Here is an 18,653-nt window from a genome sequence, read left to right as displayed (position 1 = left end):
AGTACGAGGGGGTGGAGATCTCTTCTGAACAGCACGTTGCACAGCATCCCGTACATGCTCAATTATGTTCATGTTTGCGGAGTTTGTTGGCCAGCGGAAGTGTTTAAATTCAGAAGAGTGTTCCTGGAACCACTCTGTAGCAATTCTGGACGTGTGGGGTGTCGCTTTGTGTTGCTGGAATTGCCCAAGTCTTTCGGAATGCACAATGGACATGAATAGATGCAGATATTCAGACAGAACGCTTACGTACGTGTCACCTGTCAGAGTCGTATGTAGACGTATGTGGGGTTCCATATCACTCCAGCTGCACACGCCCCACACTATTACAGAGCCTCCACCAGCTTGAACAGTTCCCTGTCGACATGCAGAGTCCATGGATTCATGAGGTTGTCTCCATACCCGTGCAGGTCCATCCGTACGATACAATTCGAAACGAGACTCGACCGACCAGGAAACATGTTTCTAGTCATTAACAGTCCAATGTCGGTGTTGACGGGCCCAAGTGAGGCGTAAAGCTTTGCGTCGTGCAGTCATCAAAGGTGCACGAGTGGGCCTTCGGTTCCGAAAGCCCATATCGCTGATGTTACGTTGAGTGGTTCGCTCGCTGACACTTTTTGACATCCCAGCACTGAAATCTGTGGCAATTTGCGGATGGGTTGCACTTCTGTCAAGATGAACGATTTTCTTCAGTCGTCGTTGGTCCCGTTCTTGCAGGATATTTTTCGGTCGCAGCAATGTCGGAGATTTGATGTTTCACCAGATTCCTGATATTCACGGTACGCTCGTGTAATGGTCGTACTTGAAAATCCCCACTTCATCGCTATCTCGCAGATGTTGTGTCTCATCACTCTTGCGCCGACTATAGCATCACGTTCATACTCACTTAAATCTTGATAACCTGCCATTGTAGCAGCAGTAACCGATCTAACAACTGCGCCAGACCCTAGTTACCTTAAATAGGCGATGCCCACCGTAGCACCGTACCCCTGTATTTGAATATGGATGCCTATACCAGTTTCTTTGGCGCTTCAGTGTACATTGAATGCATTAGTGTCACTTATGGATTAAACATAGCGTATGCCAAGATATGCTGGAAGGAATATAACTTACGTTGCAGAGAATTTGTTGATGGAGTTTACGACATGTACCGGGTGGTTATAAATAAAGTGCAGGTACTCATGGAGGTCCAGTTTGGGCTGTAATTATTGTGCGGCAGCAAAACGTGGTAAATATGCTAATGCATTAATGCGGAAGCTATTTATGCTGGCAAAAGTTAGACCCAATTTTGACCACAAGCTGCAAACCTGACGCTGTATACGGTTTGTATGGCGGTATGACATCCACCCTTTCATAGCGTGAGTGAACAGTATGGTTATCGAGAAGAGAGGTTGTTATTGAAACTGTTTCATTAGAACGGCAACAATTACAGTGCTGCATCGGGAGAGTATCTCCGACTGAAAGGTCTAAGGAGAGACCCGATAGCATTAAATGGTTTAAAAGAGATGGTGAAATTAAAAAACAGGGGTGAGCGTGGTGTAGCACCTGGAGGAGGAAGGCGTCCTATCCCGGTGCAAGATATTGACCGAGGTTGCTGTTGCTATAACAGTCTATGCAGCACGTGTCCTCGGTGGTGCTAGTGCTTGTGCAGTGTCACGAAAATTGTCCACCCTATGATCAACAAAATGGCTCTGAGCACTATGGGACTTAAGCGCTGAAGTCATCAGCCCCCTAGAACTGAGAACGACTTAAACCTAACTAACCTAAGGACATCACACACATCCATGCCCGAGGCAGGATTCGAACCTGCGACCGTAGCGGTCGCGCGGTTCCCTGTAGCACCTAGAACCGCTCGGCCACCCCGGCCGGCCATGATCAACAGTACAGAAAGTTTTGCGGTCTACCCGTACAAGATTCAGTCGGTACAGCAATTGAAATCTCACGATCGGCAGTAACGTTTTGAAATTGTTCTTCAGTTTCTGGCACGGATGGAAGTTCACGACATGTGGCTACAGAATATTCTATGGTGAAATGACAGGTGCTGATATACACCAACGGGGACGGTTGAAATTGTCTGCCCCGATCGGGACTCGAACCCGGGATCTCCTGCTTACATGGCAGACGCTCTATCCATCTCAGCCACCGAGGGCACAGAGGATAGGGCGATTTAAGGGATTTATCCCCTGCACGCTTCATGTGAGAACCCATATTCACAACTTAATGTCCACACACTACACTCGTAGTGCCCCTGCCCACTATCTCATTACTCGCGGCAGACAATATTACCGAGTCCCGTAAGAGTTCTGGAAATGCGTGTGCATCCGCACAGCAGATGGAGGTCAATGGCCGGTTAGCTATAACTATATGGAGATGGTATATGTTATTTCGGATACGTCAGAAAGAACAGATACCATCTCCATATAATATTCTATGGAGTGGTGAGGCCCATTTGACGCCACAGGGTGTAGTGAATACAAAGAAATGGCGAGTATGGGGTACTGTTAAATCACGTGTTGTGCACGAAGAGCCATTGCATTCGCCGTATGAGACTGTGTGGTGTGGATTCACAAAGCACCTTTATTCTCGGTCTGTTCTTCTTTGAAGAGAATACACCCACAACTCCTGTCAGCTCTACCATGTCTGCACGTTATCGAGACCTGCTTGTACAGCATTTGATTCCTGCTTTGGAAAACGCAGTTGTGTGCAGACCACTGCTTTCATGCAAGTCGGACAACACGTCATGTCGCTCGCCGAGTGAGAGATCTGCTTAATGCAAACTTCCACCGAACATGCTGTCTACAGAGGTTTTCTAGATACATGTCCTATAACAGCAGCCGATCTAAACGAACACGATTACAAGGTACACATTCGGTCTCTATGTGATTTGAAGGTCAGTATACAGGAACATATTGTTCAGATTCCACCGAAACTGCTGACGTTGTGCCTTTCTCACTTGTTCGACCTTCTCTGCCCACGTCCCGTTCCTAATCTATTACATATGGAAACATTTCTTTACGTCTTTCCTGGATTCACAGGGCCAGGCTTGCACCTGGTCGCCAAAATTGGAACTAATTTTTTTCCAGCGTAAACCGGTTCCGCCTTAACGCATTAGTATATCTACCACATTTCGCTGCCATACGATAATTACAGCTCACATCGGATCTCTGCGAGTCACTGCACTTTAATTATAACCACCCGGTACGTCTTTGCTCCCATGACTGCATACAAAAGTCGTAAAATAATGTGGAAATAGTTCTTCGTTATTTTAGAAACACATGACTTCTCAGCAGGTGTTGCAAAGTTCTTACTTATGAGGTCGGTGTTTTTAAGAGTTTTGCAATAACTGCTAAAAGGTAACGTACTCCTAAAAGGACGAAGAACTGTTTGCAGATATTTATTTTACGACAATTATATGCAGTCATAGGAGCAAAGACAAACAAGGTGTAATACACCATTAACGAATCCTCTACAAAGTAATTCATAAATCTCCCAGTACGTCTAACATATAACTTGTTTCTATGTTAAATCCGTAAGTGATACTAACGCATCCAGTGTATAATGTTTCCGTTTTAGGTACCTGAAAATGGCCTAAGGCCGAAATTGTACAATCGTACATCAAATAAAGAAAATGTCGCTGAAGGCATCACAAAATCAGTTTAAATTATTTTTGTTTTCAGTACAGGGTAGGCAATGTACACATGGATCAGATTTATTTTTGTCTTATAGGTTTACTGCAAACTTAGCCATGCCACCGACTGAGGGGAGGGGCAGCAGAGGGGCAGGAGACACCTTCCCCTCCGCCAGCACCGGCCACTGACCCCACCCCCGACGTCACCCTCTGCGGCAGCCCCTGGCAATCAGCATTGGTGTCCAAGCTGCTTACGGGGATCGCGGCAAACATGCTCAATTGGCGGTGCCAGAGGATAGCTTGTCTGATTAAATAGGACCACACAGCCACGGGCAGGATGATTTCTACCTCATCCAATTAATTGCATGGATGAGTGGTGTCCGAAAGAAAACCATGCGTTCATATAATTGATTCGCCTGGGTGGGCAATGGATCCATCTCCTGCAGTGCGTATGAATAAGTACGCCCGGCCTCCAGTGGGAATCTCAGATTAGGGAGGAAATTGAGAGGCACTACGGGTAGGTGACGTTCGTCGTGAATGTGGGTCGGACATGGGGTGTGCCGAGATACTCCACGCAGTCGCGATAAACTCTTTGTCTCAGATGGTGCAATGTTAAACGCGCCTGCCTATTAAGCAGGAGATCCTGGGTTCGAATCGCGGTCCGGCACACATTGTCTCTCGTCACCGGATTCTGCATAATGTCTCGATGTAGCCGCCGTCGATAATCCATTTCCTTTCTTTTCTCGCCCCTCTCTACCTTCAGTTTACATATAATCTTCCAATTAACATCAAATTAAAGTATCTGGGACTAACCACGATTGTACACTAGCCCATAACGAACTAAAAATACTAAAAGAGGTAATACGAGCACTGCATCCCTCCATTTTACTGTACTACCACAAATCCTCTCTTATGCTAATATTGTTTGAATTTCCATTCCCCCAAAATTCTATCACTCTCTCGAAATGTCGAACGACTTGTACTCCTCTGCACTTTCCACATCCTTCTAAACTTACCCACTCGAATTCTGTAACAGTTTAATTTCCTCCATTCTTCTCTCGCATGATGAACGCAGTCAGATTTCTTACACATGCCGAACACTTCAAACCAACAACCCACCAATTTCTTCAATGATCACCATTTCTTGTAGACTGCTGTGCTTGAATCGATACGTTCTCCCAACTTTACTCCTACATGCTCTCCCTCTCCTAATCAATTGAGGCCATGTTGGCTAAGTTTAGGAACCGTGACTATGTAGAACACTTATTTTTATTTTTCTGCTATATCTTACTTTTATTTACGTTGTCTAACTCGACATATTGCAAAACTTTTCAAACATATTTTTCTCACCATCAGGCGTTTATGCATGCAGAACAATGTTACCTAAAGATAAAATATCTTAATTTAAATTAACATAGAATTAATTTGTTCATTATTTTGCTGCTGGAGTGACAACTGGGGTATTTGGAGGAAGGGGATAGGGAAGTGAGTGGCCAGACATCGATGTACAGTGGTGTGTTCTGCTGATGTGGAACTGTGCCTCGTTGTTTGTTGTTATGCAGATGGTCTTGCACCAGCTGTTTAGATGCAATAATCTTGGGATACATTTTGTGTATGTCAGTTGTTCACATAGATTTTGGCGTCCCAAAGCTGCATTCACGTCGTTGGTGCACTGGTGCAGCTGTTGTAAACATTACACAGTAGCACTACTTCATCTGCCACTTATTTGGACGTATTGAATGTAGTATGTCCAGATCAGTGTCAGACACATTTCACTTAATACGTCCAAATCAGTGTCATATTAAGCAGTGCAATACTGTTATGTTAGACAACAGCTTGTCCAGAGTACAAAAGACGCGAATGAAGTCTTGGACGCAACGATAGTAAGTGAACAACGTGAAAGGTGCCCGTTTGTTGGTTCTTTCATTTCCTCAGCACATATTTTCCTTTCACAATATCCATAATATTTATTTTACAACTATCTTCAAGATATTAACTTAATCATCTTTCATGTGTATCGCTTCAGATATTTTTGTAAATTCTTTGGTCAACCACTGTATCGGAAATATTGTCTTTGTTGAGCGGTTTTCCATCAGTCAGTGGGTAGCAGAGAAAGTCATGTGCTTGCTCGTTCGAGAGGATGTCGACCATCCGAATCCAAATTCGAGTGCTACTGCTACTTGCGTCAAAACAGGCACCGGAGCTATATCTGAAGGAGCATGCCGTTTTAATTATATACCATACTTTTGTTTTACAGAATGCCATGGTTTGAAATAGTTGGTACAATATGCCTGATTATGGGTGAGATCATTCCTATTTGTTTACTACGCTGAATTCTGATGTAGAATTCGAGGTGAGCTAGATCGTTGTTTTGTATCATTCCGCTTATCGGTATGCAGAGATGTGGGTCTTCAGAGGTTGTGAATGATGAAGTACTGGAGATTGGTTACTGCATCAGTTCTAAGCCCATTTCATTCAATTTGTATTCAGTTCTTCCATGTTAAACTTTACGAGGAGTGCAAGGGCTGTTTTTGTAGATGATATTGTATTACATATATGACGAGAGACGCTTGGTTCTGTAAACAGTACTATGAACAGAATTCTTGCCATGAAATTGGAATCCGTGTTCTTGTTTATAAGTAACAGCGCAACTCTTTATTAAAAACTGTGTTGCTTAGTGATTTAACAGATAGATCGTTCTCCTATTCATGCTTTGCTTGAAAGAGAGCGCCGCCATCTTGGTGCTGTGAGGTAAAAGTAATAGTAGCTGAGGTGAATGTCATACTGATCTCAACGAGAGTGGTTGAAGCTTTGCAAACCAACGCACACCTTCAATTTCGGTCGACCCTGTCAGGATAAAAATTTGGATCTTTCTGATGAAGCTACTGGCCACAAATTCATTTTTGAAATATTTTCAAAGTAGTGTTGTCTACCATAATTTTAGCCTATCTTACAGTACTTCTTCTTCTTGTAGATCCAGATCACCATGTATACATAGATACTTTATGTAATTGCAATATATACACTTTTCTTCATGGTTTGGACTTATGGGATGCAATAGTTAAACATTTGGTTGACACAGTGATAAAAGTCCAGTGATGGTACAGCTGGGCTTACAATTTCGATATAATGGTGAATGAAATTCATTAGCATTTAATTTCTGATGAGGAACAACGGTCATGTGAATACAGTGCGAAATGTTGTCAGGATTAAGTGACAGTAGAGTATGAGAAAAATTTTTCTTTTGATATTAAAAAAACAGTGAAAAGTTATACTTTTTCTGTGGAATAGGTAGATATAAAGTTTCTGATGCATAGGAGGACGTGATTTAAGCTTTGTAGAAGTGAGTTGCCCCCCAACGAACCATGAACATTGCCGTTGGTGGGGAGGCTTGCGTGCCTCAGCGATGCAGATAGCCGTACCGTAGGTGCAACCACAATGGAGGGGTATCTGCTGAGAGGCCAGACAAACGTGTGGCCGAGCGGTTCTAGGCGCTACAGTCTGGAACCGCGCGACCGCTACGGTAGCAGGTTCGAATTCTGCCTCGGGCATGGATGTGTGTGATGTCCTTAGGTTAGTTAGGTTTCAGTAGTTCTAAGTTCTAGTGGACTGATGACCTCAGACGTTAAATCCCATAGTGCTCAGAGCCATTTGAACAAACTTGTGGTTCCTGAAGAGGAGCAGCAGCCTTTTCAGTAGTTGCAGGGGCAACAGTCGGGATGATTGACTGATCTGGCCTTGTAACACTAACCAAAACGGCCTTGCTGTGCTGGTACTGCGAACGGCTGAAAGCAAGGGGAAACTACAGCCGTAATTTTTCCCAAGGGCATGAAGTTTTACTGTGTGGTTAAATTATGATGGCGTCCTCTTGGGTAAAATATTCCGGAGGTAAAATAGTTCCCCCTTTGGATCTCCGGCCGTGTACTACTCAGAAGGACGTCGTTATCTAGAGTAAGAAAACTGGTGTTCTACGGATCGGAGCGTGGAATGTCAGATCCCTTAATCGGGCAAGTAGGTTAGAAAATTTAAAAAGGGAAATGCATTTGTTAAAGTTAGATATAGTGGTATACTCTCTTCCCATACTCTCTTCCAAATTCTGATGGTGGCAGAGGTCAAATGCAGGGAGCGAAAGACTATTTACAATTTTTGCAGAAACCAGATGGCAGTTATAAGAGTCGATGGGCACGAAAGGGAAGCAGTGGTTGGGAAGAGTTGAATACAGGGTTGTAGACTATCCCAGATGTTATTCAATCTGTATATAGAGCAAGCAATAAACGAAACAAAAGAAAAATTTGCTGCCGATGACATTGTAATTCTGTCACAGACAGTAAAGGATCTGGAAGACCAGTTGAACGGAACGGACAGTGTCTTGAAAGGGGGATATAAGATGAACGACAACAAAAGCAAAACGAGGATGATGGAATGTAGTCGAATTAAATCAGGTGATGCTGAGGGAACTGGTTTAGGAAATGAGGCACTATAAGTAGTAGATGAGTTTTGCTATTTGGGGAGCAAAGTAACTGATGATGGTCGATGAAGAGAGGATATAAAATGTAGACTGGCAATGGCAAGGAAAAGCGTTTCTGAAGGAGAGAAATTTGTTAGCATCGCGTACAGATTTAAGGGTCAGGAAGTCTTTTCTGAATGTATTTGTATGGAGTTTAGCCATGTATGGAACTGAAACATGGAGGATAAATAGTTTAGACAAGAAGAGAATAGAAGCTTTTGAAATGTGGTGCTACAGAAGAATGCTGAAGATTAGATGGGTAGATTACGTAACTAATGAGGAGGTACTGAATAGAATTGGGAGAAGAAGAATTTGTGGCGCAACTTGACTAGAAGAAGGGATCGGTTGGTAGGACACGTTCTGAAGCATCAAGGGATCACTAATTTAGTATTGGAGGGAAGCTTGGAGGGTAAAAATCGTAGAGGGAGACCAAGGGATGAATACACCAAGCAGATTCAGAAGGATGTAGGTTGCAGTAGTCACTCGGAGATGAAGAAGCTTGCACAGGATAGAGTAGCATGGAGAGCTGCATCAAACAGTCTCCGGACTGAAGACCACAACAACAAAAATAGCAACAACAACAAAAGAAGTAAGTTAACAATTTTTCTTTTAATTTTTCTAAAATTCTAACGATAAAATTTGCCATCACATCCTGTATCGTTTCAACGGAAATGGATTCAGATGCCACAAAAAGGGTCAATTGAAGCTCTTCCGGCTTCGTGGGTAGTTCCAGTAGACGACGTCTTTCAGTGAGCCCCTCAAAAAGTAATCACAAGGTGTCAGGTGGGGCCAATATGGGAGGCATTCCATCCCTGCGCTCGTGAGTTTGAAATAATGCATCGGAATAACTCTGTTCCCCAAGAGTTCATAAAGAAAGCGACACACCTGTCCCGCCCTATGTGGTTTGGCCCCATCTTGCATAAACCACTCGGGGCCTGGTCGGTTCTCCAACGATAACTGTGTGGCGATAAATGTTACACTATTGCAACGTGACGTTCACTAGTGCTCGTTTCTCGTATGAAAAAAGGGCCAATAATGCCCATGCCAGGCAGAACAGTAGCTTTGGGAGAATACAATGGTTTCACTTCACACAAATGAGGATTTTCTGAACCAAAAAATTCCGAATTTTGTTTACTCACGTCTCCATCAAGTGGAAGTGTGCTTCATCTCTGAACCAGATGCAGCCGACATCAAATCCTTCATTATCAGTCATTGTGAGGGCCTTGTTCGCATTTGGATTTCTAATGGGAACATGTTTAGGCACTGTCTCAGTATCTTCTGCGTGATGGAATACTTCAAAGCAGTTTGTGCTGTAATTCTTCCGAGAGATTTCCTTGGATTTTATCGAATAATTTCTGAAACCGCGGCGATATTTTCAGGAGTAACTAGTTTGACGAAGGCCAACTTAAACCCGCTTGATCATCAGCCACGCTGCCTCTCCGCTGGAATCTGGCGAAGAGCTTGCGAATGGTTTTCGTGTCGGGTCCTTTTGGAACATAATGAAAACTGCGCTTGTTGCCGTAGGACTGTGTGCTATCTTGTGTCATTCCAGTACCAGAAAATCACGTTGTTTAATGGAATACATGATTTCAACCTTTTTTTCGGTACACTAACCTCCTTTAAGGTTTCAAGGGTGGAACTGATCACTTTGAGCTGCTGCGCACCATTTATAGGCACTATATATTGAGGTTGCAGCGTCATCTGTTAGCAGCTCTTCACTTCCGTATAAAATTCTGATAGATTTGGCAATAAACATACCGTTTGTTGCACTCGTGTATCGATTTTAGTTCTCCAGGTATTTGTTTTTGGAATCTCTTTCGCTGGACACCCTGTGTAATGTGACGCTGAATGTATTGGAGGATTATTGAAAGTATTCACGTTCTTGTGGGTGTTTGGACAGTGTTTTTGACGAGGATTTTGCAAGGGATTTTTGAATATTTCTACTGCACATTAATATTTTAAATAATTTTCAGCTTTTCTTGAGATGTGATTTTTTTCTCTCGTAATTACGTTTTTGGATGGTCACTATTTTTAGTGAGTGGAGATTTTGAAAGTTTGGATATTTGTGGTAAGGTCTTATTGGACCAAACTGCTGAGGTCATCGGTCCATAAGACTACACACTACGTAACCTAACTTAAACTAACTTACGCTAAGGACAAAACACACATCCATGCCCGAGGGAGGACTCGAACCTCCGACCTCCGACGGGGGGAGCCACACGGACCGTGACAAGACGTCTCAGATCTCGCGGCTACCCCGCTCGGCGGAGATTTTGAGCAATGATCTTTATGGTCTTGACAATCAAATGTTTTGCAAGTGATGATTAGAGTGTTTTTCTCCATAATTTTTCATTTTAAAGCAGTTTTGGACTTGCAGAGCCGGGCTTGGTGACCGAGCGGTTCTAGGCACTTCAGTCCGGAACCACGCGGCTGTAAGGTCGCAGGTTCGAATCCTGCCTCGGGCATGGATGAGTGTGATGTCCTTAGGTTAGTTAGGTTTAAGTAGTTCTAAGTCTATGGGACTGATGACCTCAGCTGTCAAGTCCCATAGTGCTTAGAGCCATTTGAACCATTTTTTGGACTTGCAGAGGTTTTGGTCTCCTTGGTGTCCAGGGAGGTCTGTTTAAATTGTTGTTCAGTTCCTGGGTGAGCTACTATTCAATGCATGATGGAAAAAAAACTACAGTTACTCCAGATGAGCACGTTTTAAGAAGAATGATACTTATATGAATGAATAAAAAAATAAATTAATACAAATGATAAAAGATACTTTCAACTTTTATTATTAAAAACATACAGTTGTAAATCTGAAGCACATCAGAATATAAATCTTTTAAGTTAAACCATGTTAAAAGTATTTTGTATTGTAATTTTTATAATTAACTCACGCCCATTTTCCGAGACGTCATCTGGCGCAAAACGTTTTTAAAATCTTGCAGCTTTTCTGTTTTATCGTCTAATTTTAGCATTTTATGCGACAAACGTGCAATGTAATTTTGAAACACATCAGAAATTAAGCTAAACCATGTTAACAATTTTAAAGTTCCGGATTGTACAGTTTTTATAATGACGACACACTCATTTTTCTCATGACGTCATTTGACGGGAAGCTTTCCAAATCCACTTGACTTCAACTATTTTAATCATTTAATGTTGCTTCTTGCAGCATACCGTAACTTGTAAATTATTTCTGCGCTTGTAATATGCAATATCTCTCATCTCCTATTATGAAATTAAAATATCTATGTGCCAGTCGTATTATGTATTAGCATTTTTGGCAGTTTCAGATACACTTGGCAGTGGCCTAATATAAAGACCGAAACCGGTAGCGTGAATTTAATAAAGTTCTAAAGCTGAAGCGGCCTATTCATTAACTGAAATAGTTGGCGTATCAGTAGCATCGTCCTGTTGCTTTTGATCCCTATGTTGTGGGTACACTTTAAAACATAGTTAAACGTTATTAAAGAACAAAATAAAGACCCAGTTGGAAAGAGGTTAAGGAATAACCGAAGGTTCAAGACACAGTTCCAATTACGCAGCTTCATTTGGTATAAAATTATGTTACGTTTACGGAAAGAAGCGAAAATAACTCGGGATGGTTTATTTGTATACCTGACGAATTAGTCAACTAAATAATCTGCCAGGCAAATTTTGAGTTGTGCACAGGTGAAGGGGAAGGAGAGCAATGTGAATTCCTTTCCCCCAGGTGGCGTTACTACCGAGAATATCCAGAATGATTACGATAATTCTGGTGTCCGCCACTGGTAGCTGAGTGGTCAGCGCGACGGAATGTCATACCTCACGGCCCGGGATCGATTCCCGGCTGGGTCGGAGATTTTCTCCGCTCAGGGACTGGGTGTTGAGTTGTCCTTATCGTCATCCTTTCATCCCCATCGACACGCAAATCGCCGGAGTGGCGTCAACTCGCAAGACTTGCGCCAGGTGAACGGTAATTCTGGTGATACTGCATCTCTTTGAGAGACTGTTACAACGCTAGAGGGATTTTCTGACACCACATTCTTGCTTTGTAAGGGTAGGTGTCCATTGGGTTTACTCTCTGTTTTCTCTGGAGGTAGTGATACTGAACGGTACGAACATGGAAGACTCAAAGGAAGGACGAGGTTGGAATTAAAAGATAGTGGAAGTCGTATGACCAGCGATATAGCAGATACGACGTTCCAACTCTCAGCTGCTATTATTGCAACAATCATAACAAACATGACACAGCCCTCGTTGTATTTGCTAGAATCGACGGCTCAGAGTGACAAGACCCTTGTCGACTGCAGCCTGGTGGCAGCAACAACTCACCAGTCGTGGAGTGATGGGCTGATTCTCGAAATGAAGGTCTGTAGTTATCTTCCATGTCTCAAAAACCAAATGACGTCTTCCACCTCTCCCAAACAAGTGTCTTCGTCTCTGTCTTACTATCAAACGCCGAAATTTCCTTTTTAGATACTTTCTCTGCTCCAGAGTTTCCCACAAAAGCCTGTTCCTACACCAACGGTAGAGCATGGCCAATGATTACTCAATGAAATTTTAAGAGACGGTGGTCCAACACCCCACCTAGCCGATATTTTAAAACCCCAAATGAGGTCTCTTCCTGCATATAAAATTCTGTGAAACAGAGTTTCAAATTCCCACCTAGCAAGTATTTTGCAAGTCACCGAATGAGGGCCCTTCCCACACTGCGAGGGAGAGAATTTGTATTCCACATAGTCTGACGTCCAGATAACGCCGTACCTTCCCCCAACAGAAAGAAAAAAATCAATAGTAACTGCCGCATAGCTTTGCCACGTGAAACCAGCTAGGTGACTATCTTTCGCTTAGTACACCTTCCACCAGTTTTCTCGGATTGCTGGTCGGCGAAAAACGCATCACCAGGTTGTTCTCTGAGAAGAGATACGGGCTTGTAAAGTAATTTATTTTGAATTGAGCCGACTTTCTACATTCTCCCACAAACCGAGCTTTTTGAATGAGCTCACGACCGCACAAGGCGACATAGACGTCATTATTAGCACCTCACTGAGTTTGAACGAGGATGTCTAATAGGACTACGAGAATTTAGATGTTCGTTCTGCGACTTTGCAGAAAGACTTGGCACGAATGTAGCCACTGTATATGAATGCTGGCAGCGTTGCTCACGAGAATGTGCGGCCGCAAGAAGACAAGTCTCTCGACGGCCACGTGGCACTACCGAGAGGGAAGACCATTGTGTTTGGCATACTGGTCTGGCGCATCGTAACTGCATCTGCAGCAGCAATTTTAGAAACAGTTGACACCACAGTGACATAATAAACTGTTACAAACCACTGTTCTGAGGATAACTCCGAACCAGACGCCCTGTAGTGTACATTCCACTGATCTCAAACCATCGTCATTGGCGACTTCAGTGGTGTCAAGTGAGAGGTCATTAGAGGACTGGGTGGAGGTTTTGCATTATGATGAAAGTTGGTTCTACCTCGGTGCCAATGATGGCCGTGTCTTGGTTATAAGGAGGTCAGTTGAGGGCCTGCAACCAACCTGTTTGCTTGCTACACTACTGGCCATTAAAATTGCTACACCATGAAGATGACGTGCTACAGATGTGAAATTTAACAGACAGGACGAAGATGCTGTGATATGCCAATGATTAGCTTTTCAGAGCATTCACACAAGGTTGGCACCGGTGGCAACACCTACAACGTGCTGACATGAGGAAAGTTTCCAACCGATTTCTCATACACAGACAGCAGTTGACCGGCGCTACCTGGTGAAACGTTGTTGTGATGCCTTGTGTAAGGAGAAGAAATGTGTACCATCACGTTTCCGACTTTCATAAAGGTCGGATTGTAGCCCATCGCGATTGCGGTTTATCGTATCGTGACATTGTTGCTCCCGTTGGTCAAGATCCAATGACTGTTAGCAGAATATGGAATCGGTGGGTTCAGGGGGGTAGTACGGAATGCCGTGCTGGATCCCAACGGCCTCGTATCACTAGCAGTCCAGTTGACAGGCATCTTATCCGCATGGCTGTAACGGATCGTGCAGAAACGTCTCGATCCCTGAGTCAACAGATGGAAACGTTTGCAAGACAACAACCATCTGCACAAACAGTTCGATGACGTTTGCAGCAGCATGGACTGTTAGCTCGGAGACCATGGCTGCGGTTACCCTTGATGCTGCATCACAGACAGGAGCACCTGCGATGGTGTACTCAGTGACGAACCTGGGTGCACGAATGGCAAAACCTCATTTCTTTATGACTCCAGGTTCTGCTTACCGCATCATGATGGCCGCATCCGTGTTTGGCGACATCGCGGAGAACGCACATTGGAAGCGTGTATTCGTCATCGCCATACTGGCGAATCACCCGGCGTGATGATGTGGGGTGCCATTGGTTATACGTCTCGGTCACCTCTTGTTCGCATTGACGGCACTTTGAACAGTGGACGTTACATTTCAGATATGTTACGACCCGTGGATCTACCCCTCATTCGATCGCTCCGAAACCCTACATTTCAGCAGGATAATGCACAACCGCGCGTTGCAGGTCCTGTACGGGCCTTTCTGGATACATAAAATGTTCGACTGCTGCCCTGGCCAGCACATTCTCCAGATCCCTCAGCAATTGAAAACGTCTGGTCAATGGTGGCCGAGCAACAGGCTCTTCACAATATGCCAGTCACTACTCTTGATGAACTGCGGTATCGTGTTGAAGCTGTATGGGCAGCTGTACCTGTACACGCCATCCAAGCTCTGTATGACTCAATGGCCAGGCATATCAAGGCTGTTATTACGCCCAGAGGTGGTTGTTCTGGGTACTGATTTCTCAGGATCTATGCACCCAAATTGCGTGAAAATGTAATCACATGTCAGTTCTAGTATAATATATTTGTCCAATGAATACGCGTTTATCATCTGCATTTCTTCTTGGTGTAGCAATTTTAATGGCCAGTAGTGTAGATACACTGGACCTACACCTGGTTTCGGTCTGCCGTGCGATTTCGTTTGACAACAGGAGCTCTCTCGTGGTTGTCCCATGAACCATGACTGCTAATTTGTACTTTAGTCTTGTTATACAACATTTTGTGGTGCCATGCATTCTACGGAGTGTTTTCCAACAGGATAACACTCGCTCACATACCGCTGTTGTACCCAACGTGCTCTACAGAGAGTCTACATGTTGCTTTGGCGTGTTAGATCACTAGATCTGTCTCCAGTCGAGCACATATGGGACATCAACGGACGATGGCTCTAGCGTCATCCACAAACAGCATTAACCATCCCTGTGTTGACCACCAAGTGCAACAGGCGGTTACACCATTATAAATGTACCAACATTTCACATTGGCAATGTTATATCTCGCGCTTACATTAACCTGCAATCTTGCAATGTTAATAACGTAAATACACTCCTGGAAATGGAAAAAAAGAACACATTGACACCGGTGTGTCAGACCCACCATACTTGCGCCGGATACTGCAACAGGGCTGTACAAGCAATGATCACACGCACGGCACAGCGGACACACCAGGAACCGCGGTGTTGGCCGTCGAATGGCGCTAGCTGCGCAGCATTTGTGCACCGCCGCCGTCAGTGTCAGCCAGTTTGCCGTGGCATACGGAGCTCCATCGCAGTCTTTACCACTAATAGCATGCCGCGACAGCGTGGACGTGAACCGTATGTGCAGTTGACGGACTTTGAGCGAGGGCATATAGTGGGCATGCGGGAGGCCGAGTGGACGTACCGCCGAATTGCTCAACACGTGGGGCGTGAGGTCTCCACAGTACATCGATGTTGTCGCCAGTGGTCGGCGGAAGGTGCACGTGCCCGTCGACCTGGGACCGGACCGCAGCGACGCACGGATGCACGCCAAGACCGTAGGATCCTACGCAGTGCCGTAGGGGACCGCACCGCCACTTCCCAGCAAATTAGGGACACTGTTGCTCCTGGGGTATCGGCGAGGACCATTCGCAACCGTCTCCATGAAGCTGGGCTACGGTCCCGCACACCGTTAGGCCGTCTTCCGCTCACGCCCCAACATCGTGCAGCCCGCCTCCAGTGGCGTCGCGACAGGCGTGAATGGAGGGACGAATGGAGACGTGTCGTCTTCAGCGATGAGAGTCGCTTCTGCCTTGGTGCCAATGATGGTCGTATGCGTGTTTGGCGCCGTGCAGGTGAGCTCCACAATCAGGACTGCATACGACCGAGGCACACAGGGCCAACACCCGGCATCATGGTGTGGGGAGCGATCTCCTACACTGGCCGTACACCACTGGTGATCGTCGAGGGGACACTGAATAGTGCACGGTACATCCAAACCGTCATCGAACCCATCGTTCTACCATTCCTAGACCGGCAAGGGAACGTACTGTTCCAACAGGACAATGCACGTCCGCATGTATCCCGTGCCACCCAACGTGCTCTAGAAGGTGTAAGTCAACTACCCTGGCCAGCAAGATCTCCGGATCTGTCCCCCATTGAGCATGTTTGGGACTGGATGAAGCGTCGTCTCACGCGGTCTGCACGTCCAGCACGAACGCTGGTCCAACTGAGGCGCCAGGTGGAAATGGCATGGCAAGCCGTTCCACAGGACTACATCCAGCATCTCTACGATCGTCTCCATGGGAGAATAGCAGCCTGCATTGCTGCGAAAGGTGGATATACACTGTACTAGTGCCGACATTGTGCATGCTCTGTTGCCTGTGTCTATGTGCCTGTGGTTCTGTCAGTGTGATCATGTGATGTATCTGACCCAGGAATGTGTCAATGAAGTTTCCCCTTCCTGGGACAATGAATTCACGGTGTTCTTATTTCAATTTCCAGGAGTGTACATCACCTACACAACAGTATCCCCGTAAATTCGTTACTCTAAATTAATTATTCTTTGGTGTTGCGATTTTTTTCCGTCAATGTATATTGATCGTCAAAAATGCAGCGGGGAGATACCCTTGTCACACTATGGATCGAAATCAACCCATAATTTTGGTTTACTCACCGTTAAGCTGTTCTTGTGTAATAAAAGGTTGTAACATATAATAGTACAAAATAAAGAATCATAGATCGTACAGTCCCTGGAGAGAGGTATTCGGTGAAACATATGAAGTGGATAACAAGAGAGAATATTATTTTCCATGAAAAATATCGGATACGGCAGCAGACGTGGCGGCACGACAATTCTTAAGACGTCAGCATCGTTGAATGCGTGCTACCGGCAGCTCGTGGCGCGAGCCATGTAATCGCGTTTATTGAGCGAAATAACCTCGAGCATACTGTCGCGAAGCGACCCAGTTTCTACTGATCTGAATTTACACAAACTGCTTGCATGGTGCTTTAAGCTATTTCTTGTCTAATGAATATGGCGGCAACTTCAGCCCTAATGTCTGTAACGAAGTGACGCCTAACATCTGCAACGGAAGGGAGCCGGCGAGCTACTACCCGTGATTTTTATGCACTTGGTCGCAACAAAGCAATGCGCCTGCCGCGAGAGAATGAAGCCAACTTTACTAGGGCTGGCTGTGAAGACGGTTTCTGCGACTTCTCGCCGGTGGGGAAGCCGGATCTTGTGGCATTAAAAAATGTTGAGTAACCTGTCGTGGCGTCAAGACAACGCTCGTGGGAGAATAATGGTCTACATGTGCGAAGGCATGTCTGCAGCCGAAATGTGAACGCAACGGCTCCGACTCTTACTCATTTACAGCATGTTATGGTTTTCTGACTTTTTAAAATGGTTCGTCCCCACCATCCAATCCGATGATCCTTTAGCCAGGCAACACATCGGTGGGTCCTGAAAGCCGAGGAAAGTTGATATTAATGCATAAATATTCCAGTAACTTCATCGATTTTCTAATTAACTATGCAGTAGGCCCTTTACTACCATCATCTAAATCGTAATTAAGTATACTTTATTAATTCCGGATTGGAAAAATAATTATTACGTAATTAAACATTCTTTCTTTGTACGGAACTGTACTGCACAGTGCGGCGGCGCGGTTCCTTTCGTCCATTACCTGGAACTACCTGTGAACTCGTTGGAGTAGATCGCCGGTGGGAAAGCCGAGCAGAAACCTACCGTACTGCAACTCGCACCAGGCTGCATACAACGTAACTATTACAAGAATCGGGAAAAGGTCTTAATTTTGAATGAAAGGTGGAAATACTGGCAAACCTTGAAAATGTACACGTTCACTGCCGAGCCCGTGCTAATCTTATCACAGACATGCCCAAACCCTTTCTTTAACGTTATCAAGTTTATGGTAACGTATTTCCAGAAATATGAACAGCTACTAAGCACGGATTGTTCTTAATGAAAATGCTCGCCATACTATTAAGTTTATCGATGTCTAATGCACTCAAGTTTTTAATCACCGATCTGCTTAATATGCCACGCGGAATTACTGGCTTTTGTCAACCACAAAATTACTTAAAAAATCCGTACTTTCTAAAAAACACACCGGAATAAATATGCCTTCACTTTAAAACACTTTTGGAACATGTAGTATAACTAAAACCGGCAAATTATAACTTCTTTCGGAGCTCAC

This window comes from Schistocerca piceifrons, chromosome X (genome assembly GCF_021461385.2).
Source record: "Schistocerca piceifrons isolate TAMUIC-IGC-003096 chromosome X, iqSchPice1.1, whole genome shotgun sequence".
NCBI classification, from domain to species: Eukaryota; Metazoa; Arthropoda; class Insecta; order Orthoptera; family Acrididae; genus Schistocerca; species Schistocerca piceifrons.
The sequence above is the reverse complement of the archived record's forward strand: the minus strand, read 5'-3'. Positions refer to the sequence as shown.